We start from the raw sequence: 27,008 nt of genomic DNA, 5'->3' as shown, positions 1-27,008 counted from the left end.
TAACTGATCCCAGTTTTATCCCCAATGTGTTATATAAGGTTTACTATAGTGCAACTATGGTATCGGCCGGCCGCGGTGGTCTAGCGGTTCTAGGCGCTCAGTCCGGATCCGCGCGACTGCTACGGTCGCAGGTTCGAATCCTGCCTCGGGTTTGGATGTGTGTGATGTCCTTAGGTTAGTTAGGTTTAATTAGTTCTAAGTTCTAGGCGACTGATGACCTCAGAAGTTAAGTCGCATAGTACTCAGAGCCATTTGAACCATTTGAACCAACAATGGTATCTATCGGTATTATTATGGTATATTATGTGAAGCAGGTTATCATTCGTAAGACACTATCTAAAGGTTAATGAAATACGTTGTTCTGAAGAGGACACACTAGGCATTACATATAATTTAGTGAGGAAGCATTTTTTCTTTTGTAGGTAGTTATCCAACAACACATACTAAGGAATGTACAAGCTTTGAGCGAAGCAACCTACGGCTTTGCTAGGTACATGTACTGTTAGTACACTTTGTTCGAAGGCAGAGTCACACCGATATTTTCAAGGGAGATGTAGTTTGTCGCGAATGGATTTCTTAGAGGACAGTACTATTGAAGTTTTGTTGCTACTGAAAAGGTGTATTGTGACGTTAAGAGCAATTGATTACGGAAAGAACACGAATTACAGTTTGAGATACCAATCACACCTGCTACATACATTTTACACTCCAGAAAACACGGAACTTTTACTTCGATGAAACACAAGCGCTTTCAGATGACACATTTTCTTTTTACATACTAATTATTTACTAATTAATTTCCTATTATGTACATAACTTATGTAATCTTATGCTTATGTTTATGTATTTTACCAGTTTTGTAAAGCATGTGACGTTATTTTTGTCAGTTTAATGTCCCATGAATTTTGCGTTTGCTCCATGCCAACATGTTAGGCAAGAATCACTCAACAAAATTCTTAAAAGTGAGGTTGGAGGCTATGAAAGTTGGACGATAACATTTCTTTGGAAAGTTGGCCACTGATTTTGCTATGGTTCGTATACACAAACTGTGAATCTGACATATAATCATCGTGAGTTGTTGATAGTAGTCAGATGTGGCCTGCAGTGGGGAGACGATGCGTGACAGATGAGGTCGCAGCCTGCCATGACCATACTAGTAGTACCAGAGGAGACTTTGAAATTAGTTAATGATTTTTGGTAATTACCTTTTTGATGCACATAGTTTTTGCTTGCTTGCACACTGGAGGGATTTTGTCAGATTGGAGTATGCATACATTGAGAGTAAAATTCTTATCTTTGTTGTGATCAGATAAGTGATTATTCATTGGACGTTGTGAAATAATTAAAGTTGTTACTAATTAAACTGTCGAAGAAAAGGAAAGGTCCCAGTTAAGTTTGTCAGTGTTTAAATCGTCAATTTTTCTGAATATAGTAAATTAGGAGCTTTTATTCGTTCCTTTCACCTTTTACTTCGCTAAGGCTTGTTGACCAAACCCCTTCTATCATTCAGTTTCTGTATAAAAAAAGGGCAGTATTTGTATCAGTAGTTGTAACCACGCATTGCATTCTCCATGGATGGCAGTGTTTCTTTTCAGTCATTTTAGCATGCTGCTGGATGCAGAATATTCACGCAGTTGCAGTGGTAAGACGAGGTAATTGTCTGTTGTGTGCAGGAGCATTATTGTATTAATTGCTATGAATTGTTAGAGAACATCTATATAATTGCAGTCACATACAAGAGAATCTGGTTTTTCATTATTTATTGGAAAAGTAATAAACTTATCTCTTGTTTTTGTTCTCAATCACAATACTAATATCGTCAGAGATGGAGCCTTACGCATTTCCGTACGTCTTTCACCAGAATAATAATAATTACAAACATGACGCAGACAATTTTCAGTTGTACTGTGGCTAATGTGTTGTGTATGTATATTCAGATCCCTCCCGAATCCGAGATCAAGCTTCATCTCCGATTACCACGATGTCAAGAGGAGGATAAACCTTATGGTTTTTTGTCTTACAATTTTGACGTCGACAGAACGTTATAGCTTAACGTTACTCTTTCTGCCCTCTGTATGACCATTTAGAGTTCATTCACATCTCACACACATAAAAAAGATATTTTGTTATTCTCTCAAGATAAATAGAAACCATGCCTCCATATCGCTGGATAACGTTGTTTGTATCTCGCACTGAAGAAAGGCGATCGTATCAAACCAGATTTGAATTTGCTCAGCAAACGAAAATTTTCAGTAGATTCAAAATTGTTTACCTGAATTACTCAGACGCGGTTGTTGAACCAATGATATAGTGGTAACAACAGGTAAAAGAAATACGCTGCGCTGAAATACACACCAACGAAACGGTCTCAACAATACACACAATTACATAAACTTTACCCCCATATCATATCGCCTTATAACATCTGAAAAAACAAAGAACGAAGTACATCGTACCGCGTGTCTGGTGCCCAAGATATATATCCTGTGGTCACGATCACGTAGTGTACATGTCAACTAATCACGAGAGACAACATTAACGCCATCTCTGCCAGAAATGTAAATATTTTTTTATGTTCATACTGGTTCTCAAACTTCAATCTTAAGTAAAGGTGAGTAGGCTCACGGTAACCTAATGACAGTAAAAGTGATGGCTGCCACAAGCGGCCTGCAAACGTAGCTGGTTAGCGCCTTGGGTTTCTGCGAATAAAATGCCACTTCACTAATTGGAGCGAGATCGATGCAGTTCGTGCATGGAGTGGATATTGAACATCTACGTTTCCATGTGCCTGCAGTCTGCTTGTTATTTTTGTGGTGGTGGTCATCAGTCCGAAGACATTTAATTCAGCTCTGCCATTAAATAATTTCAGTTATATCATTGTATTCTGTCGTTGAAGAGGTTGCAAATCTTTCTAACGAATCCGTTATACAACATCAAGACGGTATAATGAAAATTGTTAACGCTGAGTCGGTATCATTTCTACAACGATCGGCGGATGATGGAGCAAATAATTTGTGTTGCTAAAAGAAAAATTGGCTGAAAAACATTTTTTTCCTTCCTTTCAATTTTATTATTTTGTACATTTGCAGCGTGAAGCAGCGAATGAAAATTTTTAGCAGTGCTGGAATTTGAAAGGGCCTCTCTTGTTCACTAGTGCCACCCTCGCACCATAGCTTTTGCACAACCGCAAGGACTGCCGTAGCACGCCTCCTTCCTCAATCCAAATTCCCATTGACGCCTCATGTATACCCCCTAAACTCGCACAGCGTTGCAGAGCCTCTCCAGCTGCATTGAAATAGCATTTTAGCATCGAATGAAACGGGGACTCTTGCCTGAAACACAGGCATAGGCGCTTTTAATCAGATGAATCTATTTTGTACTAGAGACCGCTTCACGCGTGAAACATCTATGGTGTATATGTGCAGACTGAAGTTATGAAAGGAAATTTTCTTTCATTGCTTCAGTGTGTAGATATACATCACACCTGGAACAATATTGATTGACTTTATTTACTGTTGTTAGCTTTAGACGAAAACGTACACCAAAATACACAGCTGAACGTAATGCATGTCAGTATTTAGAAACTCACACCCGTGTACATTCTGACAGCATGGGAGCTTTACCTGTGGACCTACATTAAATTTTACATTCGGAAAAGTGATGGTTAAAACTTCATAATACTATTATAAACCTATGCCAATGGTTGGAAGTATTTCATCAAGTAAATGAAAGTCAATCTAAGGCAAGAAACAACACATGTTCAGAGACTCTAGAGATCGAATGTGCAAATGTTAAAAGCGTCCATCTCACATAGATTGGAATAGGTGTCTGAATTCGATAAGTATTTTGCTTCAGATTCCGAAAAAGTTATTTTAGCGTTTCGTGCCTCAATCTGTGAAAACAGAACCCTTGTAGTGTTGATCTGTTGTCCGTCTACCTGTCAGTCTGTCCCACTTTTCAAAATCCTTTTTCTCAGGAATGGGTAGACTATCAAGTTGACATTTATGTCACTTATTAAGGTCGCTGGAGCCATGGTGGCGTGGAAAAGTGAAGCCTCTAAGTCAATGCAATCAAAAGATGCGGCCATTTACGTCACTTTTTTTTTTTTTTTTTTTTGCAAGCTAACTGATTGTAACCTGTAGGGTACTTCTCCTTTACGAATAATCATGAAATTTTGCAAAAAGAAAGGTTTCAAAGTGCAAGTAAACGAAAAAGTCAGAAAATAGTTAATTTGTAAGTATATCACAGGAAAATATATTCTTTCGTCATTTGTTATCCGATTTCAAACTAAAACATTCTCTAAAGTCTTGGAATCCTTGGGACTGATATCTTGCAGAATCAATGTCGATAACAGGCGAAAATCGTCGAGATCCTCATTCCCATATTGCATGAACTGTCCACATACATAAATAAGTTTGCATGGAACCCCCAGTGCGAGAGTCCTACTCGCACCTGATCATTTTTCTTAAATTTTATGTAACTTTGCAGTTTGTATATTTATCCCTCATTTCCCAGAAAATTATAATAGCAAATGAAACCATTTCGACAAAATGTGGAAACTCATCATCTTTCCGAGAAATAAGGTCAAAAGTTACTAGAAACCGGCGTTGATGGCCTCCGAGAATCCAGTCTGTGATTCGCATCGCTTGGTAGCCTCGTCAAGTTGCCAGGTTTGTGAGAAATTCACATCAGAGCATCATTAAGGTTACTCGAGGGAGTTGCCGCTGGCGTTATTATACTGAACAGAAAAACAAGCAGACGTATTTGATACACATTAAAACTTCGACTCAAACGTTAGGCTTATCAGTACTGTGTACTTACACCTCTAACGCATGGTCTGCTCCAAGGCTTCGTAGCAGACGCTACTTGAACGACTGTTTGGTGTAGGTTTCTGTGAGACCATTAAGGAGATGTTTTGTCCCATCATTAGTTTACAGGTATATGAAATTGTCTAACTAGAACTGATGAAACCATTCAAAGACCATGTTTTTCTGTAATTCGTATGATAAACGCAAAGCTGTTTCGGTCATTCAATAAACCCAAGCAGAAAATTTTAAGTGTGTCAAGGCATATTCCGTCGGAAAAAGCAAACATTTTATAAAATAAATGCCAAAGAAAATTTTAGTTTTAAATGCGAACAGTGCCACTGTCTGCAAAACTAAAATTCCCGGGTAACTCTAAATCCTATCAGTTGTCTGGTGGGCTAGGCAATTAAGAGACACCCAATTCTTATGCACACTGACGGTAGAAATTAGCAGCATATAGAGTAACGAATTTCCATTACTGTAAATTTTCTGTGAATGCTACATTTAAGGTATTTCGCACATTTTAAGGATCCCTAAATTTTCATTCGCACCTAGTTCTCTCCTCTGATTCGTTGCGCAAGAAAACACATTTCTGTTGTTGAAACCTTGTGATGATCCTACACAAAATAGTCTACATTCGCTTTATTCTTCTAACAAGGAACTGCTTGAGTGCGAGGTCGCATGTTCAATCTTTAGTACGACTCATTTGAAAATTTTGTGTTAACAAATACGACACGAAAAATATTAGAAACGAATGTGTCACCACGCGCAGCAGGCTGGCAATGGAAAAGGAGTGTCCGGGACGTGAACACATCAATCTTTCATGTGTTGTATGTATTACACGTCATAAAATGGACGTCGTCGACATTCGAGAAATGTTGAAAATAAACCATGAACTTGCACCTAGAACATCGAATGAAAAGTGGTAGTCCAAAGTGATCACAAAGGATCGCACTGTCAAGCTCGAAGGTGAGCTCCTTGGCTGTTATAAACCGTGAAGGACGTTCAGATAGGTACCCACTCTTAAAGAGTAACGGGATAACGTGGTGATGAGAACTAATAGAATGAGGTGGCGTGCAACCGAATATGAAACAATCTGTCTTGGAGTTTATCGTGAAGCTGACTGCCCTTTATGGTGTAGCTGCACATTATGCGATCATACGTTTAGAGCCACGGAAAAAGCAAACACCCAGAGGCTGAATCTCTCTAGTAGTTCCAGGTAAGACGAACTGCAGTGTCACTATTTTCAGGAGGGTGGTTTGGTCTATAGGAGTATGATTTTTATACACAGACCAGGAATCATGCAAAAGCAAATTATTTTGACCAGCTATTGGCCAAAAGCAGTTCTCATACCACAGTTGTAGTTTTCTTAGGTCCATTTTCCAACTCGTGGCTGCTGTGACGTAAATATTCCGTACTGCCCTTCCAAGATCACGTACACGTGAAAAAATCGTAGAGGACAGAGCACCTCCAATTTCTTGTAGTACAATAAATAAATTTCCAGCTAATTTGCCATCCATATCAACAGTCGGCGTAATTGTATTCGAATGCGTCACAGTTCAAAATGGTTCAAAAGGCTCTGAGCACTATGGGACTCAACATCTTAGGTCAGAAGTCCCCTAGAACTTAGAACTACTTAAACCTAACTAACCTAAGGACATCACACACACCCATGCCCGAGGCAGGATTCGAACCTGCGACCGTAGCAGTCCCGCAATGCGTCACAGTAAGAAATGCGAACAGTGCCAGTGCCAGCAAAACGACAATTCAACATTAGCTCTAAATCTTATTACCGTTCTCGTGCACTAAGCAATTAACAGACACCTAATTCTTATGCACACTGACGGTAAAAATTTGTAACATCAAAAAATACACTCCTGGAAATGGAAAAAAGAACACATTGACACCGGTGTGTCAGACCCACCATACTTGTTCCGGACACTGCGAGAGGGCTGTACAAGCAATGATCACACGCACGGCACAGCGGACACACCAGGAACCGCGGTGTTGGCCGTCGAATGGCGCTAGCTGCGCAGCATTTGTGCACCGCCGCCGTCAGTGTCAGCCAGTTTGCCGTGGCATACGGAGCTCCATCGCAGTCTTTAACACTGGTAGCATGCCGCGACAGCGTGGACGTGAACCGTATGTGCAGTTGACGGACTTGGAGCGAGGGCGTATAGTGGGCATGCGGGAGGCCGGGTGGACGTACCGCCGAATTGCTCAACACGTGGGGCGTGAGGTCTCCACAGTACATCGATGTTGTCGCCAGTGGTCGGCGGAAGGTGCACGTGCCCGTCGACCTGGGACCGGACCGCAGCGACGCACGGATGCACGCCAAGACCGTAGGATCCTACGCAGTGCCGTAGGGGACCGCACCGCCACTTCCCAGCAAATTAGGGACACTGTTGCTCCTGGGGTATCGGCGAGGACCATTCGCAACCGTCTCCATGAAGCTGGGCTACGGTCCCGCACACCGTTAGGCCGTCTTCCGCTCACGCCCCAACATCTTGCAGCCCGCCTCCAGTGGTGTCGCGACAGGCGTGAATGGAGGGACGAATGGAGACGTGTCGTCTTCAGCGATGAGAGTCGCTTCTGCCTTGGTGCCAATGATGGTCGTATGCGTGTTTGGCGCCGTGCAGGTGAGCGCCACAATCAGGACTGCATACGACCGAGGCACACAGGGCCAACACCCGGCATCATGGTGTGGGGAGCGATCTCCTACACTGGCCGTACACCACTGGTGATCGTCGAGGGGACACTGAATAGTGCACGGTACATCCAAACCGTCATCGAACCCATCGTTCTACCATTCCTAGACCGGCAAGGGAACTTGCTGTTCCAACAGGACAATGCACGTCCGCATGTATCCCGTGCCACCCAACGTGCTCTAGAAGGTGTAAGTCAACTACCCTGGCCAGCAAGATCTCCGGATCTGTCCCCCATTGAGCATGTTTGGGACTGGATGAAGCGTCGTCTCACACGGTCTGCACGTCCAGCACGAACGCTGGTCCAACTGAGGCGCCAGGTGGAAATGGCATGGCAAGCCGTTCCACAGGACTACATCCAGCATCTCTACGATCGTCTCCATGGGAGAATAGCAGCCTGCATTGCTGCGAAAGGTGGATATACACTGTACTAGTTCCGACATTGTGCATGCTCTGTTGCCTGTGTCTATGTGCCTGTGGTTCTGTCAGTGTGATCATGTGATGTATCTGACCCCAGGAATGTGTCAATAAAGTTTCCCCTTCCTGGGACAATGAATTCACGGTGTTCTTATTTCAATTTCCAGGAGTGTAATTAATATAGAGTAACGAAATTTCTGGAATACATTCGCGTAGGTAACGTATTTCAGTGATTAGTATTGCAAGATCCCAGGTTAATGTAAGCTCGATATAAGCCATTCCAAATGTGAAATTATAATATATTAATAAGTGGTGTAACCGCCAGAATGTTTAATACAAGCTTGCTGATGTGTATCCTTTGTGTTTTACATGTCGGATGTCAGTTAGTGGGACGAATTTTCGTACATGTTGCACTTGGTCACTCAGTACAGGGACAGTTAATGCTGTTTCTAGCTGACGCTGGAGTTGTCGTCCAGTGAAGTCCCATACATGCTTAATTGCAGACTAATCTGGTAATCGTGCAGGCCATGACAACGTGTCGGACTTCTATATAGCAAGTTGGGTTACAACAGCGGTACGTAGGGGAGAGATATCCTGTTGGAATACACTCCCTGGAATGCTGTTCATGAATGGCAACGCAACAGATTGAAACATCAAACTGACGTGTAAGTTCGCATTCAGGATGCGTGGGATAACCACGAAAATGCTCCTACCGTCATACGAAAGCACACCGCAGACCATAACTGCAGCCGTAGCACCACTGTGTCTGGCACGCAGATAGGTTAGTTGGAGGCTCTGAAATGTCCTCCCTCTAACTAACAACCGGCCATTACTGGCAACGTAGCAGAACCAGCTGTCATCAGAAAACATAACAGACCACCAACTTGTCCTCCAACGAGCTTTCGCTTGACACCATCGAAGTAGCAATTAGCGGTGGTTTTGTGTCAGTGGAATGCAGGCTACAAAGTTTCTGGTTCCGAGGTGTTCTTGAAGTAACGGAATTGTTACAGTTCCTTGTGTCACTGTGGTGTCAACTGCTGCTCAAATTGCTCCTGCAGATGCAATACGATGCACCAGAGCTATATGGTGAACACGATGGTACTCCCACTCGGTGGCGGCAAATGGACGTCCAGAGCCATTTCTTCTCGCAACCGTACATTCTTATGAACACCGCTGCCTGCAGTCACATATAGTGGCTACATTGCTGCCAAGTTTTTCTACAGTATCGTAGAAAGAATATCTGTCTTCTCACAGCCCTAATACAAGGCTTCGTTCAGACTCAGAGAAATGCCGCTAATCTCGTCTTTGTCCACTTACAGCATTTTTGACTGACATCAACTCACTACGTCCAGTCTCAAAGGTCACTGACGCTTGCGACCGTTACAGAGTCTATTTAAAACAAATCTGATTTGAATCCCCATAGTGGCAGAACTAGCGCCACTCTTATGCGACTGACGAGCAATTTCAGTAATCATTTTTCAGATGTAGAAACACGCATACCTACTTTCATTTATGTTGAACAATTTCTTTTTTGGTGTCGTGATTTTTTACGTCATTATATTTTGTCACTACGAAAGAAACTTTTAATTTCAGATATAAACTGATACACAAATTTAGAGTAATAATGAGAATGCAGGCTATTTTATGTAGCATCATCATTGTATTTCAACAACATAAGTGTATTTTAATTTATAACGAAACAGAGGATAAAACTGGGCGAGAAAAAAAATTTACAGATCCTTGAAACCTAGCATTCACAGAAAAGCTACAGTAGTGAAATGCGAACAGTGCCACTGTCAGCGAAACTAAAACTCCGGAGTAACTCTGAATCCAATTATAGTTCTCGCAGGCCAAGATATTAAGAGAAACCGAATTGTAATGTATATTCTGAACCTGGGGTCAACGACAATAAGTCACCGCAATAAAAAAATTATATTTATGCAATGTTGTCTGGAACATGTTATTATTTTCCTGGGTGGTAAACATAATTCCTCGCTTTTAGATAAGTAGCATTGTTAAGAACAGAAATGTGAAGTTTTGCCATCATCTTACTTGGAACATGAATCTTCATCGGATGAATATACTGCACTATGTTAACTGAATGACCATCCCAACCACTGTAGTGCTTAGTTGTGTGAAGTGATTTTACTATAAATGTTCAGTCAGAGAAATTCGTCAGGGTCTTAGACGTAGCAGCTGAATCTGTCTGCGGTAATCGAATATGTCTTTGTTGACGGAGCCATTCATCGCGGTTTTGATAAGGACATATGTTAAACTATAGGTCTTTCTGCGGGTGGGCAAGTCAGTTAAAAGGTCGGAGGAAGGTTACAGAACACTATCTTCATCAGGACCATGCCTATTAAAGCATGGTAGTGTCTAAACTAAACATGCGGCTGATGACAGATTTACCCTTCATTTGTTATTTGAGGTCAATAACCTATCTGATATATGCGTGCGTGCGTGTGTGTGTGTGTGTGTGTGTGTGTGTAGTTTGATTAAATTACTTGGTTTGTTGAGGGCCGTACAGCCGACAGAGAATTCTCATGGAGAATAGCGCAAGCAAATAATCAAATAATCACCCTACTTCTGTCCAAACGTGACTGTGTTTCGTAACAATGGAGATGACGAACAGCTGAAGCAAGTTGTTCGGAAAAAGAGTAACGTTTCCTACATTTCCATACAACAGGAAATGTATTTTCAAAATATAAACAGAAAAAGGAATGTGCGTCATTGAAAAACCCGGAATGAAATAGCGATTGCGAGTGCTAGCTTGAGCGTTGACGAAACTGCCACACTAATGCTAAAGAGAAACAAGAAACGACAACTGACCTACTGTTCAGCAAACGTTGTTTTTCAATCTTCAGAATCAAGTTAGAAGTACAAACGTCAGTATTTCATGATTTCTACGGCAGTAGTACGGCCATATGAGTTCGAAAATTACTACAGTCATTTCCATAAAGCTTTGTCTAAAAATAACGTTGTATCTACGCTTACTTAAAGTCGTATACATTGGATTTTTACGTTCCCCTCCGACAGGAGTCATCCATTACTTAACAGTGGAAAAAATTTATGTTTGGGGAAGAAGAGCTTTATTGATGCTACAGCCACGCTTTTATTTTTCGGACCAATTGTTCCGGCACAGTTAAACACAGCTGAAGCAACACAGCGAAACGAATCATGTAGGTCGTGAACTACATGCTTACACAGTCGATCACTGAATAACTGAATATACAAACATGATTCTGTTTATTCACAGGCTGGATGTGAATCACTTATTAGCTGCAGAATAATAGATACACAGCAGCAGCAACACAGTAAGTGCTGAGGCGTGAAACAAATAATGAAACTGAACCGCAGTTATTTTACATTACTGTCGCAGCTTGTACTAATTTTGGTTATGTAAACGAAGCTTTCGGTAGTTTCATTGCTACTGGCGAACCGAAATTTTTTCTATTTCATAGTGGTAAGTGAGGTTTCAGACTGATAGTATTATGACAAAATGGAGAACTTGGAATCGGATTTTAAACTGCAAGAGATATCCCCAAGGGCATACATGGACTGTTTCCATAATTTTTTAGTTACGAGTTGTAGATTAAAAATGTAGAAACAGCGAACAGTAACTAAATTTAGGAAATGGGACCTGCATAAGTTGAAAGAGGCAGAAGCTTTTGAGGCTCTCAAAGGGGGCATTAAGTAACGATGGACTGAAGCTGGGGACAGGAATGCAAAAGAAGGCAAATGGATAGCTTTGAGAGATGAACTTGTGAAGGAATCAGAGGATCAGATAGGTAGAAAGTCAAATTCTAGAAGAAATCCTTGACTATGAAATACTGAATTTAATTGGCGAAAGGAGAAAATTTTCGCAGCAAATGGGGCAGGCGAAAGGGAATATAGATGTCTAAAAATTAGACTGACAGAGAGTACAAAATGTCTAAGCCGGAATGGCTCGACGAACGAAGGCAAATCTATAGAACCATGTATATCAACGGGAAAGATATCTCTTACAGGAAAGTTGAAGAGAGGCAGCTGTATGAATACTGAGAGCTCATATAGAAAACAGTTCTAACAATAGAAGGGAAAACCGAGAGGTGGAAGGAATATATAAAGGGGCTACACAAGGGTAATGAACCGGAAGGCAGTGTATTAGAACGAAAAGAGGAAGTAGAGGGAGACGAGACAGGAGATATGATACTGCCAGAAGAAACTAACAGAGCACTGAAATAACTACATTTTAACAACTCAAAACTACTGGTATGCTTAGGAGATCCAAACTTCACAAAGCTATTCCATCTTTTGTGATGGACATATGGGACACCAGAAATGCCTTCAGACTTCATGAAGAATCCCATACTTCCAGTTCCAAAGAAAACAGGTCCCATAAGGTGTATTACCGAGGTTTGAGTTTAATAAATCATAGTTGAAAAATACTGACAGCAATTAATTACAGAAGAATGAGAAAAACTGGTAGAAGCCGACCTTGGAGAAGACCAATATGGATCCGGGAGAAATACAGGAACACCCGAGGCAACACTGATCCTACACTTCTCTCAGAAGCACGTTTAGGGTATTAGTGAACATAGACTAAGATTTTGACAGTGTTTATTAGAGTACAATCTCAGAAATCCTGAAGGTGGCTAAGATAATGCATAGGGAGCAATAGGTTGTATACAATTTGTACAGAAACTAGACGGTGGATATACACTGAAACGACACATGTCATGGGGATAACAATATGCATATACACAAATGGCTGTAATATCGGCTATACTATGTATAGAAGGGCAGTGCATTTGTGGAACTGTCATTCGCACCCAAATGATTTATGTCGAAAGGTTTCCGACGTGATGATGCTGCACGATGGGAATGAACAAACTTCGAACGATGAATGGTAGTTGAAGCTAGAAGCATGGGACATGCCATTTCGGAAATCTTTTGGGAATACAATATTCCGGGATCCCCAGTGTCAAGAGTGTTCCGAGAATACCAAATTTCAGAATAATTCAATTATAGAACGCAAAGGTAATGCGGCGATCCGCGAAACGTAAAATTGTCAATAGCACGTCACAAATCACGTACTTCTTGCTGAAAGAGAGCCTAGTAAAAAACTGTAAAACAAAATAAAATGTGTTAATGATTGGGAGAAGTGCAGTAACGAGAAATCTATGGGTATTTCTGTACGAACGTCGTAACTTTGCACTTCATATAGAGGAAGCAGGCGGAAAAGGTACAAACGTGATGAATGAAATTATAACCGCTGCAAGTAGTCAATTTCGGTTTCCCTTGAAAGCAATCAGAGTATATTGCCAGTCTAAATTAGCATCGGTCTAGGATATGGTGCGAGCGTTTAGGATAATAGATTGCAGCTAGTGAAACCAGCCTCATTAGTGAGAAGAGCTCAAAGAAGAGTGCTACTAAGATTAACGGGCGCCTACGGTTGCGCCACATCGAATGATGCTTCGTTAGTAATTCTAGGATTATACCCACTGCACTTGGAAATTAGGATAAGGAGAGCCTTTTGTTGGTTAAAGAAAGGCAGTGAAACGGAAGTTCGAAGAGTGCTGGGATCAGAGGGCAGTTCGAAAACGGTAGTAAAAGATCACGTATTACAACTGTAATGTAAAATGTATGGGACACTTCAGGCACACGTCGGTGAATATACGAATTTTTCCCTGACATCAGGGGGGGTTTAACAATGAGATTTCTTCATCCGTCGAGTGGATGAGTACATTCCCTAACTGTCCATAGCCCATGGCAGATGAATGACAGCCGTGCCTGCAGCGGTGTGGGCACACCAAAACACAGATGGCCGAACAGCGCACTCTACGAAGACGAGGCGGGTAATGGACGTCAGCTACTAAGGATATTGGGTCCCCACTAAGGAACGAGTTGACTTGGCGAATCTTTGGCGACACTGCAGCCGCAGTATCCAGGAAGCCCAAGGAAGAAGACTTCACGAGGCGCTCAACCATAAGTCAGCGTGATGCCATCCAGGCTGGACAACATACTGCGCAGATGGAGAGAACATAACTGAGGTCGGCGACCACCGAATGAAATAATTTTCCAAGAATATGCATTTCGTTGGTGCAAGTGATTACGGAAGTGTTGAGTTGACGATGCAGTAGTGATGGGTGGAATTGCTTGCTAGTGGAAATGCTGCTGACGTGCTGCCCGACGCCCAAGGAATCCTGCAATCAATGGCTGTTGACCAGGGTAGAATGAGGGCGGATCCAGTAGCGGAAACAACAGCCTACGAGTTAAATTCACCAAAATAAATGAAGAAAAAGAGAACACATTCTGTAAGACTTATAATGGTATCAGTTTTTGGGTAACTGGTTAAGGGTTTTTATTGTAGTTTTGTATTGGTAGACGTGAAAAAAAAATTAGTCATCAGCGATAAATAGATACTGTGGTGTCGCCGCCAGACACCACACTTGCTAGGTGGTAGCCTTTAAATCGGCCGCGGTCCGTTAGTATACGTCGGACCCGCGTGTCGCCACTATCAGTGATTGCAGACCGAGCGCCGCCACACGGCAGGTCCAGAGAGACTTCCCAGCACTCGCCCCAGTTGTACAACCGACTTTGCTAGCGATGGTTCACTGACAAAATACGCTCTCATTTGCCGAGACGATAGTTAGCATAGCCTTCAGCTACGTCATTTGCTACGACCTAGCAAGGCGCCATTACCAGTTACTATTGAGATAGTGAATAATGTACCCTCAAGAGCGATGTTCACCATTTATGGATTAAAGTTAACTATTCCAGGAGCTATGTACGTTTTTTGCTAAAGTCTAATTTCCTTGACCTGTTCCAGACCTCACGCCGGCATACGTGAGCTAAAACGCGTGCCTTTCGGCTTCCTCTCATACCAGGTTGGCTCACTTGCCAATCCACAACAGATAAATTCGTTACTACACACGCAAACGTGATTTGTCCGGATTATTTTAGTTTTTCATGAAGAATATTTAAATGAAGTAAATAAATTGGCTCTTACCGCGGACAGCGCAGTGACCGACGATCTTCACTTAACGGCTGAGAGCAGCTGCGTTTGAGTACAGTAACCAAGGTTAACAGACAAACAGCACTGCGTGAAATAGCCGCAGAAGTAAATGTGGGACGTACGGCGAACATCTCCATTAGACAGTGTGGAGTAATTTGGTGTTAATGGACTATGACAGCTGACGACCGACGCGAGTGCCTATGATAACAGCACAACATCGCCTGCAGCGAATCTCCTGTGCTCCTGATGAAATCAATTGGACGCTAGATGACTGGAAAACCGTGGCCTTGTCAGATGAGTCCTGGTTTCAGTTGGTAAGTCTTAATGGTTGTGTTCCATTGTGGCGCAGACTCCACAAAAGCCGTGGACACAAGTTGTCAACAAAGCACTCTGCAAGCTAGCGGTGGCTCCATAACAGTGTGGGCTGTGTTTACATGGAATGGACCGGTGTCGCTGATGCAAGTGAACCGATCATTCACTGGAAATGTTTATGCTCGTCTTCTTGGAGACCATTTGCAGCCACTCATAGACTTCATGTTCCCAAGCAACAATGCAATTTTTATGGATGACAATGCACCATATCGTCAGACCATAATTGTTTGCGAATGGTTTGAAGAACATTCTGCACAGTTAGAACAAATGATTTGCCCACCTAGATCGACCGATATGAATCTTTTGTCGAACATTTATGTGGCATAATCGAGAGGTCATTTCGTGCACAAAATCCTGCGTCGGCAACATTTTCGCAATGTGGACGGCTATAGAGGCGGCATGGATCACTATTTCTGCAGAAGACTTCCAACGACTTATGGAGCCCATGCCAAATCGAGTTTCTGCACTACACCCAGCAAAAGGAGGTGCGACATAATGTTACGAGATATCCCAAGAGCTTTGTCACCTAAGAGTGAGAGTCGAAGGGCATGAAAGGGAACCAGTGGTTGAAAAAGAAATGAGACATGATTTTAACCTAACACCGATGATATTCAATCTGTACATTGGGTAAGCAGTAAAGTAAACAAAAAAAGTTAGGAAAGGAATTAAAGTTCTGGAAGAAGAAATAAAAACCTGAAGGTCTGCCGGTAACATTGTTTAAGTTGTAACGTTGTTGGTTTAATTTGCTATGAAAGCGGTACTGATAGACAAGAAAAGCGGGTTAAAAGCTGTGAGCTGTCTGGGGAAGTTAACCTTGCATTACTGCACAACTGTTTCACCAGGTATCCAGTCTATCTTACCAAATTCCCAACCAGACTAACATTAAATATAATCTTTTAATAGTCATACGACAACCGATGATATATATATATATATATATATATATATATATATATATATATATATATATATATATATCATCGGTTGTCGTATGACTATTAAAAGATATATATATATATATATATATATATATATATATATATAAAAGAGAATTTAAATAAAAAGAAATAAATCAGTTTATATTTGGAAATTTTTTTTAACATTGATCATTGAAATATCAGCATATTAAGCTTGATTCATAACTAAACTGGTGCCTTATTTATGATTGTGAAAATGTGAGATTGTAATCTTACGGAACACAACAAATATGGAGCCAAGATTGGGAGACTGCATACAACACTGCATTCATAAAATAACACACGAAGAACGTTGAAACATATGCAAGAGGAAATTAACCACAACCAACCGATTCAATTTTCACCCAAAGATGTTACGTTCGTAGCACAATCCTGTCCGTCATGTAATTACCACACACTGGTATACTAAATTCATACTAACTCTCTGTGAAATCTTCCCGAAAAGAATAGCTGAGGGCTACTTGCTTCACGTGGTCAACTTGGTTTACACAAAGAGTGTAACTCCACAATAATTTTGATAATTAAAATAAATTAGATCGTAAAGCAATTTACAAAAGAAAAACCTCGAACTGGTTACTATCGTCTTACCATTAACCTGAGGGGTCAAACCATTGTACGAGCACGTGGTACTGGTCTCACAAAGTACACCCCACTTGGGTTGAACATAAAGAAAACTTGCTATATTGGAAAATGTTGTCAAGACGAGACATTATAATCTCACGCACATTCGCATTTAAGATTGACGATCTTAGTTAGAGTTACTGATCAACACGTGGTTCCACTTTACTCACAAAGTAGTGACAAAGCAACTACCGGAATATATTCTGAACTTCACACTCGAATTACACTGCGCTGCAATTAAAGATAACATTCGATATTTTAGAGCTAAACCTGAAATAAAGGTGATTAAATTTTCAGTTAGGCTGAACTTAAGAAATCCATTGTCCTACGGACTTAGCAGACACGCGCTTAGCCGGAGATGTTACCACTTCAGACGCTCGCCGCGGACAGACTGACCTGGGCTCCTACGAAGGGTGCTTCCGTATACAAAACGGAAGTGACCAGAGAGGCAGCTTCCTATACCAACATGACAAGGGATGGACAGGACCATACTAAGGATAGAAACCTCTTTGCTTTTAGAAAGTGTGGCTACCTGTTCCGACGTTGGTCCTACTGTTCTCTAGCAGACAGGCTTGTCTACTGCCATCCAGCATGCAACTACAAATTCATTTGCTCATTCATCCTCTCACACAGAAGGGAAGGGGGATGACAGTATCTTATCATACACAGTATATAAAAGAAAGCGGATGTAGGTTCCTTATGAGACTGTGTGACATGAATTACATATAAACTGTGTTTTAAAGTGTAGTAGTGTGACAGATCATTCTTGTTTATGTGTAAAAGTAACACGTTTCACTGCTCAATCTCCTGCCAGATAGTGAGAAACACCACAGTAAATTTAGAAGAGGAATTTATGCCGTAAATGACAACAGATTTAAGAAATTAACATGAAAGGAATCCAACGGAGACCTTTCAAAGTACCGATCAAAAAGTTATCTTTCTAAGGCCTTAGTAACCCTCTGTGTACATGTCAGTGCTTATATGCCTGCATCGGAGTCGCGGGTCCGCAGCGCCTGGTCTAGCGATCAGCGTTGCTGCCTTTGACGGATCCCGAGTTCGATTCCTGGGCAGGTTGGGGATTTTCCCTGCCCAGGGACTGGATGTTTTTGTTGTCCTCATCATTTGATCATCATCATCACTATTGGTGACAGTAACTAGATTAGATTGTGTAAAAATTGGCTGTGAAAAAATTTGGGACTTTGTTTGGGCGCTGATGACCGCGCAGTTGAGCGCCCCACAAATCAAGCTTCATCGGAGTCGCAGTGGATTGCATATACGCTACAGCAATTCCCTCAATCGGAAACTAATCCATTTACTGACGTAGAAGACAACAAAGGACTGGTAGGAGCAGTTGAACAGTATCGGCAATATCTTGAAAGCCATATGTAATACGAATATCTACAATAGCAAAACAAGGATAATGGAATGCAGCTGAACTAAATCCGGCCGCGCTAAGGTATTAAATTAGGAAATGAGACATTAAAAGTTGTAGATGACTGTTACTATTCGGACAGTAAAATAGCTGCAGATGACCGAAGTAGAGAAAGTATAGAACGTAGATTGGCAGTGGCATGAGAAGCGTTCCTGAAAAAGGGAAACTGGGTATCATCAAATTCAGAATCTGAAGATATTAATCTGGATTGTTGCTTTGTACTGTAGTGAATCGTGGATCCAAATAACTTTAAAACTGGGGCACCTACAGCTAAATATTAAAAGAAATTCACCTTAGTAACGTTATTATATTCTGATACAATGCGATGCCCAGTCTAATAGTTCGCATGGCGATCGCGGTTCCTCAGCACAGCACTAGCATCGCGCTTCTGTTTTCTTACGTGTTGCCCGCTTTAGTTCGATTTCCCTAACCGCCTCGGTACACGGACAGCAGCCGCCGCTCACGGTCCGGCAGTACACTGGACATCCCGTAGCTTGTGCTGTCAGTTGCTACGATTACTATTTTGTTGGTGACATACACAAATAAGGCTGACCTCCCGCACAATCTCTTTCCTCTCGATCACTGGTGGCTCCCAAAACCACGTTAAAAATAATTTCACTCGATGTATTTTTCTACATTAATTTTATTGGCTTTTACCTCTAACTGTATTTATATTCTTAATTCACTCCAGGACCCACCACTTTCCTTCATAACATTTACGAGGGGCACCGTCCGTTGATTGTTACAGGCCTGCAGGAACATGTTTCAGTCGGTCAAGTGATGATGGGTCTTTGTGATTTTAACACAGTTAAGCCCCAGTTTTGCCAGTTATTCCACTTACATGGGACTTTCGCCATCTCTTTCCCATTTTACTTGCTGCTTCATTGTTTTTTTAGTCAAGGATCAGTTTGTGATTCCTAATTACATTCCTTCGCTTCTATAGACTGGACACTCATCGTTAATGACGGTTTTTTACCAAATGAAGAGGGCTGAGGAGTTTGCCTTGCCACATCACTGTTACTCTGCGGCATACTGCAATAGCTCCCTGTAGTTAGCTATCTTCTGGTATGAAAATTACAAGTCTTACCTATTATATAAAAATAGCACTGTTGTTTAAGGGGAATATGTGTTACAGACCTAGTTTTGAAACTAGATGTGTGATATTTTCTTCCTTGTTTATATATGCAGGGTGTCCCAAAATAATGTATACACTCTTTGAAACAGAATATCTCTTTAATCAAAGGAGACAGAAATACAATTTTTATAGGTAATAATTTAGAAGGCGGTGAAAAACAAAACAACGCTTTCTTTTGTTTCAGGATTGTCAGCAAACATGGCGTAATCGTTTGAACAACGAAAATGGGTGCTACAGTGTTACAGGAAAACAGAGAATGTTAGTGCAGTACGCCGACGTTGGAGAATTGCATTTAGAACACCACCACCGACATGAGTAACCATTACGAGAATCAGAGAAAAGTTTGAAGTCGAAGAATGGTGCACGATTTAAAAAAGTGATATAGCGGATGAAAGAGAAGTTCAGCAGACAATGAGAGTATTGATGTAGTAATCCAGGCACACACACGATCCCCGAAACAATCTATTAGGCAATGCTCTCGTGAGACTGGGACCTGCAGAAGCAGTGCAGTGTTCATAGAATTTTGCTGTCTCAGATCTTTAAGCCTTACATTCCAATACTTCTCAATGCTCTTAACGAGAATGATCCTGATAGGCGAAGCTAGTTTTGTGAGTGGTTCATTAACAGATGTGAAGAAAAGCAACGTTTCCAACATCGAATTCTTTGGTCAGATGAAGCGACGTTTAAACTTGAAGGGCCGGCCGAAGCGGCCGAGCGGTTAAAGGCGCTACAGTCTGGAACCGTACGACCGCTACTCCTGCTCTGAGTGTTGTGTTTGGAAATGAAGATTATTACTTTCAACAGGACGGGGCGCCACCTCACTTTCACCTGGATGTGAAGGTATTTCTGAATCGTACATTCCCAGCCAGATGGACAGGACGAAAAGGGAGTGTCGAATATCCCGCTAGATCTCAGATTTAACCCCTCTAGACTTCTTTCTGTGGGGTTCTCTCAAGAAAACAGTTTACACTGCGAGACCACACACACTGGATGATCTTAGCAAGCCTTGAGCAAGCCTGTGATGCTATTCCGTTGGAAACAATAAAGTTGGAATGTCTCTTGGTCGAAAGTCGTTGTCAACGGTGTATTGCGATTTACAGACACTAGTTTGAACATTTACCACCTCAATTCGAACCATGTGGCACCTAACACCACTAAAATTGTTTTTCTAACACTTTTCACTAAATACATGTTCAGTTTCAGTTAGTGTATACGTTATTTTGGGACACCCTGTATATCCATTCACTCAGTGCTCTAAAATATCTCATCGCTTCATTTCTACATCATCAAAGTATGTTCATATATAAACTAGAAGCGGCAACTCAGACTTGCGAAACAGGTGCTGAAAGTCTCTAATCGACTTCAGTAAACACAGCTATTGCGAACTGTTGGACTTTTCATTCAATTTTATATTTAATAGTTACGACAGCTATATGTAAACGCCTGTGTTACAATGTATGAATGGTCAATCAATTATGAAACGTGAATGATAAGTAGTTCAGACACAAAGGGAACAGAAGCTTCTGAAAAGAGGTGCTACTCAATTTCTATGAAGATTAGATGTGTAGATCTCGTAACTAATGAAGAGGTACTGAATAGAACTGGGGAGAAAAGGAGTTTGTCACAGAACTTCGGTAAATGAAGGGATCGGTGAAAAGGACACATTCTGAAACAACAAGGAAACATCTGTTCAGCATGAGAGGGAGGTATGAAAGGGGGCGAATGGAAAAGTAGCAGAGGGAAAATAGGGTAAGCAGATTCGAATGGATGTAGGTTGCACTAATTATTTGGAGGTGAAGAGGCTCGCACAACATCAAACCAGTTTTCGGACAAAAGACCACAACAACAACGTAGAGTATGTAACCTCCCCCTCACTTATCGACCTTAATGACAGTGAAAAATTAAACCGCGTGTACCTAATGGAAATTTGGGAAAAGCAATCGACACCGAAGTTAATTTGTCGGTAAAGAGGGAAGAAAGGGTTACATTTAAATAAAAGGAAAAATGCTAATGAAAATGGTGGAAATTAATTTTGAAAAGGGGTAAAGTTAATAAAGAAAGTAAATGTGCGGCCGTTACGTTAACAATTAACTAGCGGTAATTAGATATTTGAGATTTGGGGGAAAATTACGGTTGCCAGTCCTAAGGACAATTACTATAGTAACTGAAAAAGAAAGGTTATTACACATATAATTAGCACTAGAAGCGTGGCAACTGAAGGTTGACACGTGTAGTGTGAAAACTGAAAGTTGGTCAGAAGTAATAAACTTCGCTACACTCTGACTTAATTTAGCAAAACAATTAATATAACCCGAAAATCGAAAGTTAATTTAGTGACTGAACTTATTAGTGAGCTTTCTTTCTGAAGCACATCGAAATTCAGTAAAATATGGTTAGTCTTGGATTACTCAACAACCATTTCAAAAGCTACTTGAATCTACGCAATTTAGAAATAAGAGATTTAACTTTGAACTTGAATTAAATGATTCTGAACAATTAACTATAGTAAAATTTAGTATGTACCAAGCTGAGCTGCAGTCACAAGCAAGCTAAAATATGGTAACAAAACTCGCACTCTTGTTTTGTGCTTGTGTAATCTAAATATTGTAGCCAGCTATGAATACCTTAACTGAACTTCGGAATTAAAGCAGTGAAATCGAATGATGCTGGCGTTTGAATTTCAACGACACTCGGGTTCATTCCGGAAAAGGAAGGGACCCTGCTTGGTAATGCAATTGGGACAATGAGCAACAAAGGTTCATGCTAAGTAGCTGTAATTTCGTGATGCAACAATTTTAAAAGTTTGAAAAGCTGAGGTCTGCCATACAGTTCTAAAACTTTACGTGCTTCCAGTCTTCCTTGTTGGTTGATTGAAGGTTTGAAGAGGACTTTTGATGTGTGCCAGCTAATGCTTCCCGTCCGCGACACCATGTCAGAAACTATCATCGCAAGTCGAGTGCAATTACATGCTGCCAAACCCCGAAGGCGCAGCAACCCGCGGGAGCTTCACACAACACACCTGCTCCACTGCACCGCCCCAGCCAGACTCTCCCTGATCTGCCCGCGCTCCACGCAGCAGAGTTAACACTACCAAAGATCCTAAGCACTCTGGCTCTCAACACGACCTATCGATGTATTCGTTCGATAGAATAGTTTTCCCTAGGCAAGACCCAGCATAAAAATACAAATAATATTTACAAAACAACCAATTATACATCGACGTAAATGCATATATATATATAAATATATAAATATACAGAAATGTCATATTTTGAGGTAACAAAACAAGGAAAAATATTATAGTACAATAGATGGAAATAGGAGGATATGCATTTCCGGTGTTACACGTGCCCCACATTGTCTCAGGATTTTCATGTAACATAAACAGACTCAGAAAATGTCCCAAAAAGGAAAAAAAACAGCGGAAATGCATATGCTCAATACATCGAGAAAATTTAGCATTGGGCTAATTAACTATAAATCAATTTTTAGACCATAATAATTGAGTGGAGACACTCCTAATCTTATTTCACTGTGTCATCTTACACAAAAGAAAACAGGTCGACAACATATTAAAATTCTTAGAAAACGTGGAAAATGGTTTAGCTACTCTAAAATCGTCAAAATTCCTAACAGAATCAAGAAATGGAATACTATTTACGAAATTGATCAGAGTACATGGTCATAAAACCAGGTAGATCAAAATACGAAAATTAATTATTAATTACATATTGTCCACATTTTTATGTAACCTTTTCATAATTAATATTCTCGTCATGAGAGTCCAATTAACGCTAAACAAGAAAATAATATTCAGTAGATCGAAAAAACCATAAATATTGACAACAGATTTCTTTCACATCAGCTGTCCGGGAAGAAATCCAACTCCGCCTACCGTACTCGCAAGTGCAAAGAATGCCGACAGCGGCACATGAGCCGACAGCTGCTCCGCCTTGCCAGTATTGTTGCGCCCGCCTGTGCGGCACGTTTGATCTCACTCGTCTGTGTAACGGCATTTTCAGAAAGACCATTTCGCTGAATTCTTACGGAAAACTCACTCCCGAGTAATCTCAAGGAGTCCATTAATACTATCACAGTGGATAAATCAACACTGTCCATCATCACACACATGTGCTAGCCTGAAACTTAAAACAGCGTCTAAGTACATCGGCAATGACTAGTAAAACACACATTCATGAAATCTTACAGCTACTTACAAAATCATATTTATATTCTTTAATCTACTGTGACTCAGCTGAAAACTTAAACTAGCAGCTTGGATTTTTCAATTGATTAATCAAAACTAAGTTGATTAAAATTAAATTGATTAATCAAAATTAATTACTTATTAATTACAAGTTCATTAATGACCTCTTGGTCAGGCAAAAGCATGGCAACCTAGCAAATCCTTAAATCTTACACTCTATATTTACATACTGTACAAATTACCCATTTTGTGGTATTAATCAATCCTAGGTTGGTACAATTTCAAGTCTACAATGTTCCATATACTTAATAGTTTTCCAGAGCTTGGATACTGTAAGCAATAAGCATTTGTGTGAGGTATACCAATGACTTTATATGGTCCATTATAAACAAACTTAAATTTAGAGATTTCATTGTCTATCTCGCTCGATTTCTCATGAGCTTTTACAAGTACTAAGTCTCCGATTGCAAACTTAGCAAAACGCGCTTTAGCGTCATGACGATGTATGCGAGCATTGGCTTTTAGCTTCATTACTTCTCGTAAACGATCTTTTTTCACACCAATACTAAAGTCAATCCGTGGAGGGAATTTGATTATCTCTTCCACTAAACTTTTACTTCTGTTGTCTAACAGGATTTCCTCTGTCGAAAATCCCGTAGATTCATGTCTCAAGGTGTTCATAATTCTCTCAAATTCTGCTACATATTTGCCCCATGCCCTATGGTTGTGATGGCAATAGGTACAGCAAAATCGGCCTCGTCTTTGTTCGTGTGTTACGTTTGACACACCGTCTACAATACTTTCCAATTCAATTTCTACACTATTGTCAATGTCGAGATTCCTCACGTTACAGTAGTTCAAATTCATACCTACGTCAATGGCATTCGGCCAGTTAACAATGTGTATAGGCTGGTATTGCCTAGGCACACCATCTCCTGCATCGTCAAAACTAACTACTATTGTTTTATCTTGTGATGTACATGTCAAAGGTATGCTTTCGCAATTAATCCCTGCACGGTACTTTAATAGCCAATCTAACCCGATAATTACTTCCGTAGTTAAGTCTGGCACGAGGACTAACTCTTGTCAAGTCATGCCCCACATATCTTGAAGTTGGCAAAAATCTGTTTTGTGACTGGTTTACTGGCATTCCCAGTAGCACCGATAATTTTCACCCCTGTTACTGGCATAACTACGATGCCAGGTCTGTCTTTCAGTAACTCAAATATTTTCCCAGATACAGCACTCAATTCTGCACCGGTGTCAATCAACACGTTTAGTTGTAGGTCGTGCATATTAACAGACACTACTAACTGTCTACACTTATCCTCGACTGTTTCTTTATTTTCCCACAATAAATCCTCGTCTATATCCAGGTCATTCCAAAAAAAAAAAAATAAAAAATCCGGCTTTGATCGTAAATCCGGCTTATCTGGCGGCTTTTTCAGCCTCTATTCACATACAGTTTTAATTTCAACACGTTTGTCCTGGGGCTTAGTCTATAGCTTCGCCTCCAATACCGAAACCTTGTCCTGTAACTCGTCAACTAGTGAGTGTTGCTTTGCTATCAATTCATTAATTGTCAACTTCGTTGATTCCTCTTTGGTCAGATTGATCTCATCTGCCAATCTACCTGGAGGAATGTGCCCAGTAGTATCTGCAATTACTTCCTCTAGATCTGCGCAACCCAGACTGCTATCGTCTGACCGTATAATGTCAGCTCTAACCTCATACACGCTATAATCAATGTGCTTTTCTACCAATCGTGTCCGGCTATCACTAAAATTTTCGCAATCTTTCTCCTTAATACTCTCGCAATGTTTAAACTGGAGGTTTGCGTCGGATGGCTCGGCTACTTCTACCACTATAACTTTTAGTTAAGTCTGCCGGTTAGGGCCAGAACTTTCCGTTACTACTTCAACATCCAACTCCTGCGGGACGAAACACGACGAATCTTGCTCGTGCTCCCCATTAACATCAACTGTTTCTGGTAAAGTCTCCCGGGTAGTGCCAGAACTTTCTATCATTTCACAAATACTATCTTCCTGTGGGACGAGACGCGGGAAATCCTGCCCGAGCTCCCCATAAACACTTCTCCCATACAGACCCCTATAATCTCTTAGTTCGTCGTATAAGCGACCGAACTGCCTTAACCGGACCTCATCCCTCTCTGCATCGCCTCGCTCGATGACGGACGTTTTATCCGACATCTCATCTTCTCTCAACAATTGCGAATCATTCTTAAACTCAATCTCCATTTCCTCTGTGGGTGTTACAGCTGCCACTTTATAATCGTTTTCGGAACACTGCTTAAATTGATCTCACTGACAGTGAATGTATTTTCTACTGCCGTGTCTACAGCTGATCTACTACTTGTGGGTGCACTCCTTTCTCTTAACACTGGCACACTCTCCCAGCGTTGAATATTCCATACGGAATTTTCGTAACGACGACACCTGCGTTTTCTCCTGTTATTGGGCCTCCAAAATTTCTCCACGCCCGGTCGGCCCCTCACCGGCGCGGCTAATGCTTTCCCTGTCTCGTCCCAGCAGATACGCACCCCGGATGCTGCTGAGGCGGCTGATCACACCCTCTGGCGTTATTACTATTCTGCGAAGCCCGTATCACGCTAGTATGATACTGGTTTCCGTCATTCCTGTTATTATTTGCATTGTATCGATTGTCATTACGGCCCGAACCACTATTGTTATTGCTGCCAAGATTGCGGTATGCATTATTCCCATAGTTAACATTGTTGTGGTTGCTGTGGTACCCGTTGTTGTTACCACGGCCTCTACCACTATCGCGATTATTGCGCCAATTGTCCTCGTCCTCACCTCTTTCCAGGAAATCATTGATTGTCCTGTAATTCCTTCCTATGTAGCGTTTTGTACCATCTGGAAGCTTCCTGTAGAGTTCCCAGACTATTTCGGATTCCGTGCGGCGATGACGCAAATATTCCAACTTGCGGATCCAGCCCTCACACAACTCCTTCATCGAGCCACGCGAATGGGCATCGAAAGGCCTCGATACGACAAATTTGCGCCAGACACTTTGTAGTTTTTGCTCTGACCAGTATTCAGCCAGAAAGAAATTTTTAAATTCGTGAAAAGTCAGGTTCGTAATGTTGAGGTTTAAGCCCCAACGCTTGGCATCACCAGCCAACACATCAATGACCGCATTAATTTTCCTCTCATTAGTCCATGATCTGGGTAAAACTCTTTCACAATTCTTAATGAAATCCGTCGCGTGTATACCGTCTTTTTTCAAGGGGTCGAACCGCTCCTCTTTCGTCAACAATTCCGAACTATGTGCACATATTGGCAAATAGCTCTGTTTT

Source organism: Schistocerca cancellata, chromosome 3, assembly GCF_023864275.1.
Source record: "Schistocerca cancellata isolate TAMUIC-IGC-003103 chromosome 3, iqSchCanc2.1, whole genome shotgun sequence".
NCBI lineage: Eukaryota > Metazoa > Arthropoda > Insecta > Orthoptera > Acrididae > Schistocerca > Schistocerca cancellata.
The sequence above is the reverse complement of the archived record's forward strand: the minus strand, read 5'-3'. Positions refer to the sequence as shown.